A 16,292-nucleotide genomic window follows, 5' to 3' on the forward strand; every position below is an offset into this window, starting at 1 on the left:
TCCTTTTAAATAAAATATTTAAAAAATATCACTAACTCTGATGATGTAACAATTTGTACAAAAACTTCAGTGCAGTATACAATAATATCGTTGCTTTCAAAATAATCCATAGACTGTGGTTCTATAATTTTAAAGAATGAATATATTAAAGTTCAATATTTTAAAAATATATATTCGTAATTGCCGTCTAGACAAAGAAATTTACATTTTTACCAAAGAGTATAAGTACATGGATTTAGACTGTGATTCTTCCTGTTCTTTGTTGTGAAATACTTCTTTTAAATTACCTTCTTTGTTTATGCATTTGTTAAATCAACCCACACAATGTTGTATTATGTCTAGACACATATCGCAGATTTTCGCCGAGATGAATTAGGCAACGCCATGCCTCTCTTTCTGCAGAATTGCAGATACACACGTGCAGCACATAACTGAGATTGGGACCACTAGCTGCACCTTCTCTTTAAAGTGAAGCAGACCTCATAGCGCCCCAATCCAGAAAAAGTGGGAATAGTCTCATGTTTAAGAAGATGGAAAAACAAAGCAAAACAAAAACAAGAAACAGAAAACAAAGTACGTCTTCCCCGGGGGTCGCAATGAAGGAAAGTTTCGGCGCAGCTGAGATTAGAAGAAGCCGAGTGTTTCTGATGACTGAGGGAGTGGGAGACTCGGAAACCCGAGGTCACCTGTAGGCTCTCACAAAGCTGACTCGACACCTGGGAAGCTGCGTAAAGGGTAACCAAGTCCTGGCCTCCTCCTTGATACCCATGGGCAGCGTTGGGTGATTTTCCAGGGTAGGGTTTGCCATCTTTGGTGAAGGAAATAGGAATGATCGCTGTAGGATCAATACTCGATTGCAACGTGAGGGACAGTTTATCCCAGGGAAACGGGAATTCTAGACCTAATCAAGAATGTGCCTGGAATGATGAGCTGTATTGTCTAGACCTACCAAAACAAAAGTCAAACTACAAATAAGGTTTTAAAATGAGAACATGAGTATCTGAAAGGGGTGATGAGCACCAATGGCAGAAGGAAGGGCTTGTGTGAAATGGCATGATAAAAAAATATTTGACGAGAAGTGGAGAACAGGACCACAGCATTGAACGCCAGGAGCGACTTCAGGTGCAGCTGAGAGAGCTCCTAAAAACGAAGGCCTTTCGATTTCCTTTCACATGTATTTCTTATGGAGACTAACTTCTGAATCTCAGTTTCCCTGCAGAACAGACAATACAATAATGTGGCTTATTAGACTATCAGGGGAATTAATAATAAGTAACCGCTCTGGCACAGTGTCATGAGATATGTTCCATGTATGAAGTCAATTTTAATGTTATTTAATATAACTTGGTTTCCCTCTCTTCTCAGTAATCAAGGAGCCGCATAATTAGTACACCTTTTAGATTCACTTGCCAGTTCCCTATTTTTCAAAGGAGATATTTCCCCTGTCTGGAAACCTACTTTCCACTGGATTTCTCCCTGTTTTTGCTGAGTTAATTTTGTCTGATCTTTCCAAATGCAAATCCATATCCATCCCGGCCACATTCAACGCGTTGGCCACAAGCTAAACGTTCCAAAAGCTGTTTTTTGGTTGGTGAGTGTCTGGCCTGGGTGGTTTGTTCAATGATTTGACCTGAGCAGTGCACCCCGCCCCCCACATTTGCAGATTGCCTCTGGACATCATTCCCGAATTCCAGTCTCTTCTCTCACTCCTGGGAGGCAGGGAAGGGAGTCTGCATTGTTCTCCAGACTGTCTGCCCGCGTGGTGAGCTGTCTACCACAAAAGAAAAGGAGAAAAGTTAGCGAGTTTCTTTTCCTCTGCATTAGAAATTTCAGGTCTAGTGGTGAAGCTTTTATTTTTATGTAGCCAGCTCTCCAGTGTTTCTTTTTTTCTCAGTTACATTTTGTCATTCCAACGATTTCTGTTTCTCAGCTTGGAGTCAAACTGGAAATAATTATCGACTGGTTTCTCCACCATTAACTCCGGAAGTCTCTTGCGTGTTGCTCAGCCATTTGGAGGGAGAGGTATTAATTACAGGATCTCTGTTGCACGCCGATTCTGGTGTTGTGCTAACATCTCCGTGTCTTCCTGAAAATCCGAAGACCTGTGTGTGGAAAAGGGCCACGCTGAGCCTGTAGTGCCCCTTCCGTGGAAAAAGCACAGGGCGGTAAACTCACGGTGAAGTTCTAACAGTCTTTTGATCCATTCTTCTGTTTACTACTCTTGTAATAAATCCTGAAAGGTCCGATTAATGTATCACTTTTGTTTCAAATGAGAGATTTTAAGGGCAGCCTGGCGCTTCATTAACTCTTTCAGCTTACTGGGATCCTGTTAAAATGAGTGCTTTAATGCATGAGAACGAAGGAATAGGACATGCCTACTTTTAGGGCACTGGGATGGTAACCACATTCCCATTCCTTGAGTTGCTCTCCTGTGTGCTGACCCGTTGTCTGCAAAGCAACATCTTCTGAAGGTGCCGGTTGGTGACGAGGAGGTAGGGAAGGCCCTGTGAAAGTCAGATCATTGTATTGACACCGCTTTGCTGGTCGTCTTCTCTCACGGATACTCCATTGCATCACTACACTTAGTGCGGAGCAGAATGAGTGTACTAATACGTATTGGCTGTGTAATGTCATTAGTTGAGCAGTAATAAGACATTTTAGATCTTTCTGCAGTCATTTATTTGGCTCAACAGGCAGCCAATTAGCACTGTGAGACATAGTAACATAACATCACAAACAAGCTCTTTGTGTACTTCAGTATTAAATTAGTTTCTTTTAATTCAGTGAAAGTAATGCTAATGATAAGATACAATGAGTGAACATGCATTCTTGAGCATTTTCTTTTATCTCTAATTCATTTTAGCGTTCTTTGATTTAACATTCAAGGGGATTCATGGGGGAAAACACAGATATTAATGTAAAAATGTATGTGATGTAAGGAGCATTGTCCGAGGTACAGGTGCATATCAAATAATTTTAATTACAATAGTGAAATTAGGGAGGCATTTTAGACCATGGTAATCAGGAAGCTAGATAAGCTGGAAGAGCCATCTCGGTAGAGTTAAATATTATCGTTTATGGGTACATACCAAGTAAATTAAACAATATTTAATTTAGCATTGTACAAAGAAATATTTCATGTTTAACGAAATTTTTATTTTAACGTTGAGATTGCCCTTTAATTCATATTTTTAAAAAGATTTTATTTATTTATTTTTTAGAGAGGGGAGGGAGAGAGAGAGAGAGAGAAACATCAATGTGCGGTTGCTGGGGGCCGTGGCCTGCAACCCAGGCATGTGCCCTGACTGGGAATCGAACCTGCATAATTCATATTTTTTTAAAGATTGTTTCCAATGACTAGAAATCTTCATTGCATTTCCATCCACTATGGCATTGCATTTACAGGAATATGTGCTGTGCTATTTCTGATTTATAGAGACATGTCTTTCATGCGCAGAGAGCTGGACACAGTGGTTTTGAACGCAGTTCTGTGATTGGAGTTCCGTCCATCGGCCGTGGGGCTGAAACGGCTGTGGTTGTTGGGCGGTGCCCTCCAGGTCCCTTAGTGGGTGGGGCTACTGCAGATTCCCTGGAAAAGGTGTTTTCCCACGAAGAACTGAAGCACTGAGAAGATCTCATTCCAAAAATAGTGCAGTGGGACTTATGGGTTAAAATATGTGATGGTACATCCAGGGAATTGTCACCTTAATAGAAGGAGGGAAGGAAAAAGTGGGAAAATATGGCTTGTAAGTTCATATCAGGAGTTTCAGATCTTCCGCCAGCATTTTACCAATGGCTCGATAACCTTGTGGTGCATTTTTTATGTCTATTTGATTTTAAAGCGTTATACCTCACAGTGCCACACGCTGACCTGGCCAAGAAAGGCTTAGGGTTTGGGACTTGTTTTGTCCCCAGGGTTCTCTGGGGCTCTTTTTAGGGGCGTCATCCTCTTCCCTGCAGGGCCAAGGGGAATATCCAATTCAATAACCACACCCTCCCTGTTGCTGACGTGCTCAGAACCAGCCTGCATTTGGCTCCCGGGCCTGCGCCAGCCTCTTTGTGGGCCTTGTTAGTTTTGTTAAATTACCTTTTTGTTGTGTACAGCCCTGGGGAGCCAGCTGTTGGAGCCAGGCACAGTTCAAACCCACAGCGAGGGACTGGCCTGGGGTGGGGGGGTGGTCGCAGGAGGAGGTCAGAGCTGGGTTCAGGCAGGGTGTGGGCAGCAGGGCCTGGGGCACGTGCCTCTATCAGGGTTCTGCTTAGAGTGATTTGGGGGTTCTGGGCTAAGGCCATATCGGCCCATTCAAACCAAATAGGGCGGGTTAGGTAAGACCACAGAGGGTCTTTGCAAGGGGTACACCGGGGGCAGGATTTGGGAGACAGGCGAGACTGTTTATCCACAGGGGTGTGGGGGGTGTCCTATCAGGGACTTACAGTTACTTGAACTCCGTGGGCCCCTGCAGACCACTCCTAAGCCACAAAATAGAGACAGAGGTGGCGATGCTGAGGAGTAGGTCCGCTACCCTCTCGGCAGCCGGTCACTTCTTCATGGGTCAGACCACCCACGTAGGCCCTGTCTAATGCCGTTGGGAGGGGACTGTGGAGGTAGCAGCGTGGAGACTACGCGGGGGACAGTGCGCGGGAGAGCCAGCGGGACTGTGGGCGTGGGTGCAGCAGAGACTGCACCTGCCGGGGCGGGGATCGGAGGGTGGGGCGAGGGGAGGGGCAGACAGAGAGCTCTCGGGATGACAGTAAAGACACATTCATCAAAAGAGGAAGGTAGCGTGTAATTTACTCACTGCAGGTTTTTTGTTTCATCCTCTTCCTGGCACTGTGCATGGTAAGGGCCTGCCCCGTGCCATTTTCACCCAGCCAGCCACACTGTAAGAGCATAACACGCACCCTGTTTAATTCACTACAGAAACAATCCGGAAACATTGGCAACCAAACCACGGCACAATGTGTCCATACCTTATGCTTTATTTTTTTCTGAAAGACCTTTTTAGAGTTACTTTAAAATAGATTTTAATAAAAAGATTTTAATAGTAAAATAGATTTTTATAATATATGACCCTCATGCTTCCTTTAAAAAAAAAACAAGTGAAAAAACTTTATTAAGTGATGCCTAAATCTTTCATACTCTCGATATTTTGATTCAGTTATTGATTCTGGTGTGTCTATGAGATCTGGGTTTTTCCACGCAATATTTACTCCCGTGTTTGGAAGAAGTTTGATTACACAGGATTTCTAAAGCGTGCTCCTACATCCTTTTCAGAAATTCTTCAGGCTACTGACACCTCTTTTCTGGCAACTGATGTTGGCGTATTCCTTGTATTATTACTGTCAACAAGAGGATTTCAGGCTGGGACCACGTGTATAGGGCACGGCAACACTGTCATGTGATTTCCTGCCCAACTCTGATTGCAATGCATCTTCTAATTTAAGAAATGTCAAAATGTTACATGTGCACGCAGGTACATGCATAGTGATGAGACAAGCTCATTTATTTAAAATGTTCATAATAACGCTGAAGCTGAAAATTCCACCAAGGACTCTTTTAGCTGGACCCTGTTGTTTCAGCTCTTGAATACTTTAATATTCTTCTCTTTTACTTCCCACTCTTCTCCTGCTTCCTTCATCTTTCGTATTTTCTTCACGCATTGTAAAGGTCACTGGAGGCATTGATTTCATTATCATGCATGCCATTCACATACACCTGATTCATTATCTGAAATATTGATGAAAATGCCAAGGCCTTAGTTATCAATTAGTGTTGAACATGAAACATGTAGCCTATTCAGCTATATTTTATCATATGGCAAATTGATATTTCATAAAAATACTTAAGATTTATTGATTATGTTAAAAAGTAAAATTATATATAACAACAGGTTCTATTTTGTTTAGTAAATTTTACTAGGTTATTTATTTCATTGTGTCAATTATGGGTTGCATGGTATTGAATCAAAGTATATTTTCATTAAAGTTATTAGTCAAAAGTTACTATTTTAAACCTGGTTACTTTTATTTTCCTGGGACCTTGTACATAATTAACCTCATGGTTTTCCCCAACTGATTTAATTTGGTCTCCATGACATTCCATACTTTGGTTTATACTCTTGACTTTAACTCCATCTCTCACCTTTCTCCCATTGTTTTCTGAGCTGGAGGCACACTGGTGTTCTTAAAGTTTTGCTGTAGCCACCGTGTCACCTTTCTCTCCACTTTCCTGTTACTTTTAGGAGTCCTTTCTCATGAGGTTTACTCTTTATTATTTTTCTATGTCTGTTCTCTATAGATTATCCCTTTGTGGTAAATTTAATTAAAGAGTAGCACCGAATTGTTTTGAGTTTTTATGTCAAGTTATGATTTAAAAAATTGGTATGAACATTTATGTATAGGATTTGTGTGAATATAAGTTTTAATGTCTCTAGGGCCAATGCCCAGGAGTGCAATGCTGTGTCTGATTTTAACTGACAAACTGTCTTCCAGAGTTGCTGAGGGAGACAGAATTTTAGATGGATACCACCATTGCCACCCTCTAGTGCACATGTTTTCCGTAAACTCACCCCCTTGGGTGCCAATAACAGCTGTGAATATATTGAGAAATATTCCAGGGATGTAGCTGATTTTGCAGATGTAATTAATGCCCCTAATCGGTTGATGTTGAGATAGTGAGAAGGAAGATGGTGCTTTGTCGACCCAACGTAACTAGGTGAACTTTTTACAGTTGCACCCCAAGCAATAGAGATCCGTCTGCTGGTCTGAAGAGCAAGTCGTCACACTGTGGAGAGGGCCATGTAGCAAGGACCCAAGAGTGGCTAGCACATGACGATAGCAGGCTGTAGCCAATGAGAGCAAGGTAGCAAGGACCTGAGTTATGTAACCACAAAGAAATGAGTCATGCAAAACTTAAAGGTGACTGAACGCACGTACTCCTTGATTCAGTCTCCAAATTAGGACACAGGTCACCAGTATCTTAATTTCAACCCCATCAGACCCTGAACAGAGTGAGAGGGAGAGGAAATATCAATGTGTGGTTGCCCCTCACATGGCCCCCACTGGAGTCCTGGCTGGCAACCCAGGCGTGAGCTCTGACTGGGAATGGAACCAGTGACCCCTTGGTTCGCAGCTTGCACTCAATCCACTGAGTTACACCAGCCAGGGCTAGCTCACTTTTTTGACATATTAGATTTTTATTATCATTAACACACCCAACGGGAGTTGTCCCACAAATATTATTTTTGAAAAGCTCAAAACCAGTGGCTGACTGTGCTGGTTAGTTACAAATCTATCACTTCTACACATGTCTAAACTCACTGAAGAAAATTAGTATCTTTTATTTATCTTTGGAATCCCAAATCACTGATATACCACATTATGAATGGTAGATTCTCATAATTTTTTTCCCCAGAGAAGACAATGAACTCATGTTTCCTGAACTTTTGTAGCATTTGTATACTTTCCACGTTGTGGTGTTTTGGAAAGCTTAAAGTTTCAACATTGCATACATTTATATTAACATATTGACATGTAAGTATGCATGATTCTTCAGTTACAACCATAAAGCTAAACACACGGGAAAAGTAACTGTCTTATTTTTAGTCACTGGGAGCCGATCAACAGGGTGGACAAAAGGGATTTCTACATTTCTCCATAAATTAAAGTGAATGTAGCTATTTATATGATATGGTGGAAACTAAACTTTCACATGTTTAATTTAATTTCAACTGGGACAAGCCATCAAATCAATGTACTTAAATTACTGTAGTGTCCGTGTTTTCTGAATGGGTTACACTGCTTTAGAAAAGCCCAGGTTTTTTAAGTTTATTTTTATTATCCAACAGTCCTACCAGATGTGGACTGCCACTAATGTGTCTGTATATTCAATATTATTCTTAATACAAATAGCTTGCAATATCCAATTACATCACTTTTTTGACATACACTGAAGTATCTAATAAAGGAGTGACAGAGTCACTAAAATGAAAGCCATCATTGTCCTGAGTCAGAATGACATTTCCCTAATTAGGATTCTGGCTGAAATAACTGCATTCGATGCGTTAATAAGTTTGTGAGGCTTTTTATAGGCTGCGAGCCTCTCCAACGTCCTGCTGACAGGTCAGCGTGCACAAGACCAGGTCCGGCTCCTCCTTCCGCTCGCTGCACGGATTTCAGTTTTACATGTGCCACACAGCAGGAAATTACCCACCGTGCTTATTCTGAAATAAAATTTAGGATATGGTGTTCCCTCTTGTTTTTTTTTTTTTTAATCACATCTACTGAGAATTTACTTTTATTGGGAACCCAAACAACGGGAATTTATTTCATGCTTTATAATTCCGTCAGAGGCAAGCAATAATAAACAGTGCGATGCCATGCGCTGTGTTTATAAAAGCAGCCTGGAGACTCTGCTCAGGACAAATCCTCTATTAATAATCACACTCGCTGCCGTGAGAGGCTGGATGTGTGGAGAACAGCGTCATGCATATTAAAGATGACTGTTGCTGATTGAACTATCAGAAGAAAAGGATAGCTTATTTTCTGAGATTTCATGCTCTGGAGTCTAACTGCCTGGATTGAAATCATTATTATTTACTGTCATTGGGGTGTTAGATGCCCGTGATGTAACCCCAACCATGAACGATGGGGGACCCCTGCATTGTGTATGTGTTAATGCCCCAGTGCTTTAGAACTCCTCATGCAGTTTTTAACAAAAACTCATTAATAGCAGATCATAATTATTCCCACTTTTCAGATGAGGGAACGGAGACAACCTTGGTTGAAAAACATGTCTAGATTTACAGATCAGTATGTGACGGAGCCATGCTATCAGACTGGCCAGGTTGTTAGGAATGCTGGGATATTCCGATACGGATGCCATTCTCGATGCATTACTGTGGAAGAGAAGAGGGGGCAACTCAGAGACCGACCTCACCAGGCTCGCTGAGAAAAGCGTGCACTATCTAACTTTTAAGATGATACACTTGGAATTGAAAAATACAGATATCATTTCTTTACCCAGAAGACCTTACCAAAGTAAGAAACAGTGTTTTAGTTGATGACAAATTGAGTAGAGTTACTTTAGGTGCCATTTTTTGACAATATCAGCTAATCCCAGATGGTCACTGTCATTGTTATTTTTGGCTATGCCTAACTCTTCTGTTAAAAAATATATATACATATATAAATTTGCATTTTTTACCCTTTTCTTATTGGAGTTAAAAAACACATTTATAGTTTTCTTGCGTCTATGTACCCTCTCCCTTGACCCTTTGTCAAAACTCTCACGTGTATTTTAATATCTCCACATGTAAAAATAGATTTTTCTACAAAACCTTTCCTAGTTCTGTTCAGTAAGTGTTGTTATAGTTGGTTTTGTTTACTCATTTAATTCTCTGGAGATGCTTTAAATAATGGACTTGGTCAGTTACATATTTGGAAATGGAAAGTATGTGCTAAATATTTACAACTGATATATATTATATGTATATAACATTATAAATGTTATACATTAATTGTATACATACATTATATACACGTGTACATTTTATATATACATTATATACATCGCATGTATTGTATACATATATGTATATATACATTATATACATTATATGTATATTATACGTATTAATTCCCCATAATAATTGTTTGAGACTTTCAAAAATTCATTTTGTGCACTTATTTGTACTTATGCTGGCTTAATCTCATTTCTTATATTTTTTCTTAGGTAGCTATTATGCATCGTGAGAATGAATGGGTTTTTAATTTACATAAATAAATGACGTTTTCACATATGTATACAGAAAATACGGAAACAAAGTAGAAACGGAATACCTTTCAGGATATTTGAAATCTTGAAGTTTCAGAGTCATGTCCACGGAAAGTGTAACCAAAAACATATTCCAAAAATTAACGAACAGAACAAGACCAGAGGCACGGATACACGGAACAGACTGAGGGAGGAATCTCAGAGCGGAGGGGTGGGGGAGGGGGCCGGGAAAGACTAGCCAGAGAACACCCATGCGTACAGGCGCAGTCCAGGACACACAGACATCAGTGTGGTGAAGGCCAGCGGGGTGGGGAGGGCAGGGGCTGGGTGGAGGGTGGCAAACAGAGGAGGGTGGGGACTTCTGAAATAGTGTCAACGACAAAAAACATTTAAATTCTACATGTCATAAGACTATCAGTGGCGATAAATTCAGTAATGTTTACCAATTACTGTCTATGAATCCTACTGTGGAGGCTTATCATGAAAATCAATGAGACCTCTGTATTCGGGGTACACAGAATTTAGGTCAACATTTCTGTTCTTATTAAAGAGATGACGGTATGATATGAATGCTTTTTACAAGGAGGCTAGAGAAAGGCTGTGAATCAGCTCTGAACAGAAGACTGAAACTACTAAGCAGGGAATATTACATTAGACGACCATGGCGTCTGCCAACCTATAAAAGCCAGAGGTGGGCGTGGGTGTGATGTGTGTGGAAGGCTCTGGCGACCTGCCCTCAATAAAACGAATGGACAACAGTTTGGTGATTGTGGGGGGGAGGGGCATGGAGTAGGTGGAAGAGAGCATAGTGGGGATACATGGCAATGGAAGAAATACAGTTACAAAAATAAAAATTAAATTAAAATGTGTACCATCTTTATCACCGTGGGTTGCTGACTATTGGGCAATAATTGTGGATTTCTAACTCAGATTTCAGGTGTTAGTTAGTTAGATGATTTGTTGTTACTGTTTGTTGTTTGTTTCTGCACAATGAGATACTTTCATACCCTACTGTTTTGGCTCTGTGTGTAGTGATTCGTTAGTACAACTTGTTTTCTCTGTCCACTGGTTCCCATTACACGGAGATGCCATAAACCTCAGAGAGAAGTTCACAAATCATGCATAGTTCTGAATGAACTTTTACCAAGGGAACAGATCCATGAAACTAGGACTTCGATAAGGTAAGAAAACATAAAGAGAAGCAACAGATACTTGATTTGCCTCTTTCAGCCACCAAGTTCTCCAAGATAACCACTATTCTAGTACTTTAGATAAGTTTTTCTAGTTATTAGACTTAATATAAATGAAATCTATAGCTGACACTATTTTGTTTTACCTTCTTTTGTTCAACATTGTAATTTTGAGATTTGTGTATGTGTGTATGTGTGTGTGTGTGTGTGTGTGCATTTTTTTCTCCAAATCATTCATTCTTTTGTTTCCAGGGCTGTCCAATAAAATTTTCTATAGTACTGGAATAGTTCTATATCAATAACCATTATCAATAAGTGGCTATTAAGCACTTACAATATAGCTAGTGTAACTGTGAAACTAAATATTTAATGTAGTTTAAATTTCACCAGTTTCCTATGGCCACTGGTTACCATGCGGGAAAACACAATACAGAGCATGTGATTTGTATGCCAGAATTTAACCAGCCACTTTTCTGTAGAATAACATATGGGTGGTTGCGAGTTCATGCCATTATGAATGGAGCTCCTGTGAAACACTTTACATGCCTTTGGGGGAAATGCATATACATTTCCATTATGTGCTTTTGCAGAAGTTGTATTACAACCTTCAAATTCAATAGACTATGTCAAATAATTTTTCAAACTGGTTGCACCAAATTACCCTCTTAGCTGCAATGCCTGTGTTCTAATTATGCCTCATCCTCATCATTTATATTGCCTGTCTCTTTCCTTTTCATCATTGTGGCAGGTGTAAATTATAGCAGTTACGGTTTCCGTTTCAATTGTTCCTGGTAAGGAAAGGGAGCGTCTTTCCATATGTAACGAAAATCACGCTCCACCCCTGTGGCCTTTCTCCCGAAAACTCGTTACTCCTGTGCTCGTAAAGGATCAGAATAGCCTCCATTGAAAGAAATTCTACAAAATATGGAAGCCAGGAGTTCTCAAAACTGAAGGATATGAAAAGCAAGAAAAGTCTAAGTGTCTCTTGCAGTCCAGAGTAACTTAAGCAACATGGCCCCTCCATGTAATGTGGTATGCTGGGTAGGATCTTGGCAGAGAAGAAAAAATAAGTATGTTAGGTAAAAACTAAGGAATTGTTACTAAATTATGCATTTTAGTTAATAATGACATATCACACTGGCTCATTAGCTGTGACAAAGAAACCGTAGTCTGTAAAATGGCAATAACAGAGGACTGTCAGTACGGGGCTATATGGGAATCCTCTGTAGTATCTTTGCAATTTTTATCTGTATCTTCAGTTACCCTAAAATGAAAAGTTTGCTTGAAAAATAGACCTTAGACCTAGAATACGTTTTGCAAGTCCCTCTGCTTCACTCCCATAATCCTGAGGGTCCTGCTCTGAAATCTTTCAAAACAAATTAAAATTCTGTTAACAGATATATTGATTAATCTGGGGTAAAATGCAATAAAATGGAAGTTTTCACATCTACAGGTGCTTAAAAGGATGAAGTAGAATTTTCTCACAGCGGGTGTGAAAAGCCACTGGGTACCCAAAGGTGCCCTTTGTAGACTCTGAAAACGAGACGAGAAGGAACGGAGGTTGCTAAACTGCCTCGCTGCACGGTGGACTCACTGTGACGAAGAGTAAAGGAGACTTTGTGAAGCCCACAATGCCGTCCATCCATAGGCAAAGGAAGCCCATATATGTCTTTTTTTAAAGAAAGAACCATCACTTTTATTTTATCAACACGAGATTAATTTCAGCACAGCTGATCTCCATGAATATATTTCCCGTCAGACATCCCCGAGGTCGATGGAACCGTAACTCGTCTGGTGCATGTGTACTGGATACAAAGCATGCGCCTTCCTAAAGCAAGTATAACTCACAGTCTCCCAAGTTGGCTTCTTAAAGTTCAAGTTGAATATTTTCATTTCTAGCTCTGCCTTTACAGGCTCTGCTGATTTTTTCGCGTTGTCATATTCCCTGGCTTCTTTTTATGGACTTCAGACTTCAGGCTATATTGCTTAAGACTTTTTTAGTGAACAGTAAAATAAAAAACAAAGATTATTGGATTAGGGCAGGACTTTTGCACGTGTACTGAGCTCCCAACAGCAGAAGCTCAGGTCGATGGTATTTTAATTAGAATTATACTGTGATGACAAAATTAGTTTTATTTGTCTAGGTGTGGAAGGAGTAATTCGGTGGCCTCTGTAGAATATGTGATTTATGTGATTAGTCAGTGCATTTTTTAAACGAATGGCTTCTAGCAATAGAAAAAGTAAAATAATGAAATATGATATTATGTACATCTGAAAAAATATTGAACTTACATATTTTGCATCCTTTGGTTTTAAAGTCTAGTTGTAAGCTTTGACATTTATCTTCATATATTTAGTACATTTGAAAATGCCTTTACATTTTGGTGATTTATGAGTTATTTTATTGAAGGGATCCACTGACGCCGTTGCTCTAAACTCCCAGATTTTCAGACGCCCAGTTAAATAAAACAGACCTGCGCTTTGATATATGGCTGTCCCGTCGTATATGTCAGGAGTGAAATAAATCAAGCCCCTTCCATGCTGATATGTTAATAAGTGCATATTACTTTATTTCGGGCGAAAACCTCTTCCTCAATACATAGGCTTCTTTTCTTCCTCAAGGTACAATTTGTCATTTCACGGTGTCCCCTTGGAGGTGACAATCTGCAAGAACATATTTGTGAGATTTTTAAAAATGGGCATTTCCAGCACGAAAGGAGAAAACATCATAAATGCCCATCAGAGAGATAATTTCGCGATCTCCTGGCCCTTTTCAAAACAACTACTGCTGCGCTCCTCCGCTTTGGTGGCAGGGCTTTGCTCACTCTGGGAGTTGCTCCTCCATCGCGTGTTGGGCTCCAAACATGAGGCCTTCGGTAGGAGAACCACAGTGTAGCACTCTCGAGCCGGTTACTGGGGACCCGCCCCTTGGACAGGATTTTGAGTTGATGAGAGGGCATTTGACCCAAACTGAGAATGTCAGATTTATTTTGATGAAATGAAAGGGACTCAGAAAAAGATGCCATGTGTTTTAAAGCTTATGGAGAGGAAGCCGCCTTCCAGCCCGGATCGTCTGGTGTTTATTCATGGTGCTCCGTGGGGACACCTCTCCCACGAGGATGGCATCTCCGTGTGTGTGAACTAGCCGAACGCCAGACAGAAATATACCCGAAGGGCATTTTTTCTTGAGAAAGTGGTTGGATGCCCCTATGAAGACTTGCTTAAAACTACTGATGGGCTGATACATAAGCCCACAAAGGTCTAAGTGAGATTTCGAGTGTATTTAACTTGGATTGCTGTCATTTCCACTGAAAAGCAATGGGCCCCTTTGCGCAAGTTTGCTCACAGCCCTCGTTTGACCTGTGGCCCCTTTTCTCTCTGTCTAACACGGCGTGTAGCAGTCTGTGACGGTTTCCGTACAAGAATTGGGGAAAATGGGCTCACACTGCTTTTGAGTAAAATGGTATCATAAAACATCCCCCTAACTAGACAACCACCTCAGGCTTCTTATGAATTTAAAGCTACTAGAATCGTCACCTCTAAGATCTAGTGCAGTAAGGTGAATATAGTTTGTGACGATAGAAACTTGGAAAAATCAGGATTGTTTTTTAAAAAGGCCTGCCTGATAGTATATAAATAGTCTCCTTTGAAGGCTTTTTCATTGGAAAATACTTTTCGTTGTTATGGGAATATAATAAAGAAATGAAAATGTATATATGCCAAATCAGTGAAATCTAAATGGACAGAGTTGCAGAAGTTTACCACAATTGCATTTGGTTCTATTTGCCATCCAGTAGAGTAACGACCCTGTTTTTATGATGAGCTTCTAATGTTATACTTGTATGGCAGGGACTCTGTTACCTCTCACCTGCCACACTTCTGAATTTCACAACTGGAGAATGGCATTTTCTAAGATGTAATTAAGTTGAATTAAAATGTATGAATGTTTTCCTTCTCATCAAAGGAAGAGAATATTGGAATTAGTTTTAGTATATAACATGCCAATCTAATGCAGAAATCAGAGTCCTAGTTTTGAAATGTTGGCACATTTTGCTTTGCAGAATATTCCAGCAAGTCAAATAATTTCATGTGGTCTCTAAGCTTAATGGTGCTGGAAACAGCACTGTCGTGGCTTGTTTTAAATCAGAATTAAAGATGTGCCAACCTGTCACAACTCCTGTGTGCAAAGTACACTCCAGTTCTTCACACCCCTTTGAGTTCATATCAATCATTTGAAAATAACATTTTTTTCCTCAGAATGAGCTGTCACTATCCATTTACATAGTGGCCTCTGGACTGGAATTCATCCAAATTTTCAGCAAGACATGTGGTTCATTATATCACAAACCAAGCAACTGGCAAAACTGTATTTTTTCCTACGGTTTTAAAGCAAATGCAGTGCTATTGGTTTAGATATACAATCCGAATTTAAGATATTTTTATTGAACTATTGATTTGTAGATCTACTTGTCTGGCTTTGTTGGAATTTCTGGTTCACGTTTCAATAATCAGCCAAAAAGCCTTTTTCTTAAGAGCAAATGCATTCCGATTCGGTGGGACTTGAGCTCCGGTTCCAGGTAATCACCAGGGGGCAAACGTCCTCGTGGTGGCCCGTGCGGACTCCTGACACAAGAGTGTGAAATGCTAAATGCTCTGTGGGGAAGATCATGTGCAAGTCCCCAAAGTACCCGTGAAATGCGCACCCGGAGTAAACAGGGCTTTTCTCATGTCAGTGCCTGTGTCAGAGCTGGCCTTTCCTCAGCTCCTGTGTGTGGGACTGTTTCTCTCTGGTCACCTGCCACTAAGGAAACCCAGGAGATGCAGGGGAGTGAGAACGCAAAGTCAGCTGCAGTTCCCAGAGGAAAACATCTGCTTTTCCCTTCGTCCTGGGGTTTGTGTCCACGTTATTCCAGAATTAATACATACGCTTTTGTTTTTCAGGAGAAAAATAGTTTATCAACCACAGAGGTTTCAATCCGTATAACCTATCAATTTCAATAGTTTTTTAATAATACTTAATTTAAATAAACTCTATAAACTCCTATGTAAGATATATTTGTAGAAATTTATTAAAAAGACAATTAAAGAAACAAAAGAGAGAAATAGAAACAGGAACAAAAAGGCATTCTTGGGAGAAACTGAGGAAATTTGAATATAGACTGGATGTTGGAAAAATAAAAAAATAGCATTATATACTTTTTTACATAGAATGGTGACTATAAACACCAAAAGAACTGAAAATTTTTACAATCTTTTCATTATTATCTTTGCAATATACACTTACATTACTCTAACATGTATTATACCAATACTTAGAAAATATAAAC

Source organism: Phyllostomus discolor, chromosome 11 (assembly GCF_004126475.2).
Source record: "Phyllostomus discolor isolate MPI-MPIP mPhyDis1 chromosome 11, mPhyDis1.pri.v3, whole genome shotgun sequence".
Classification (NCBI taxonomy): Eukaryota; Metazoa; Chordata; class Mammalia; order Chiroptera; family Phyllostomidae; genus Phyllostomus; species Phyllostomus discolor.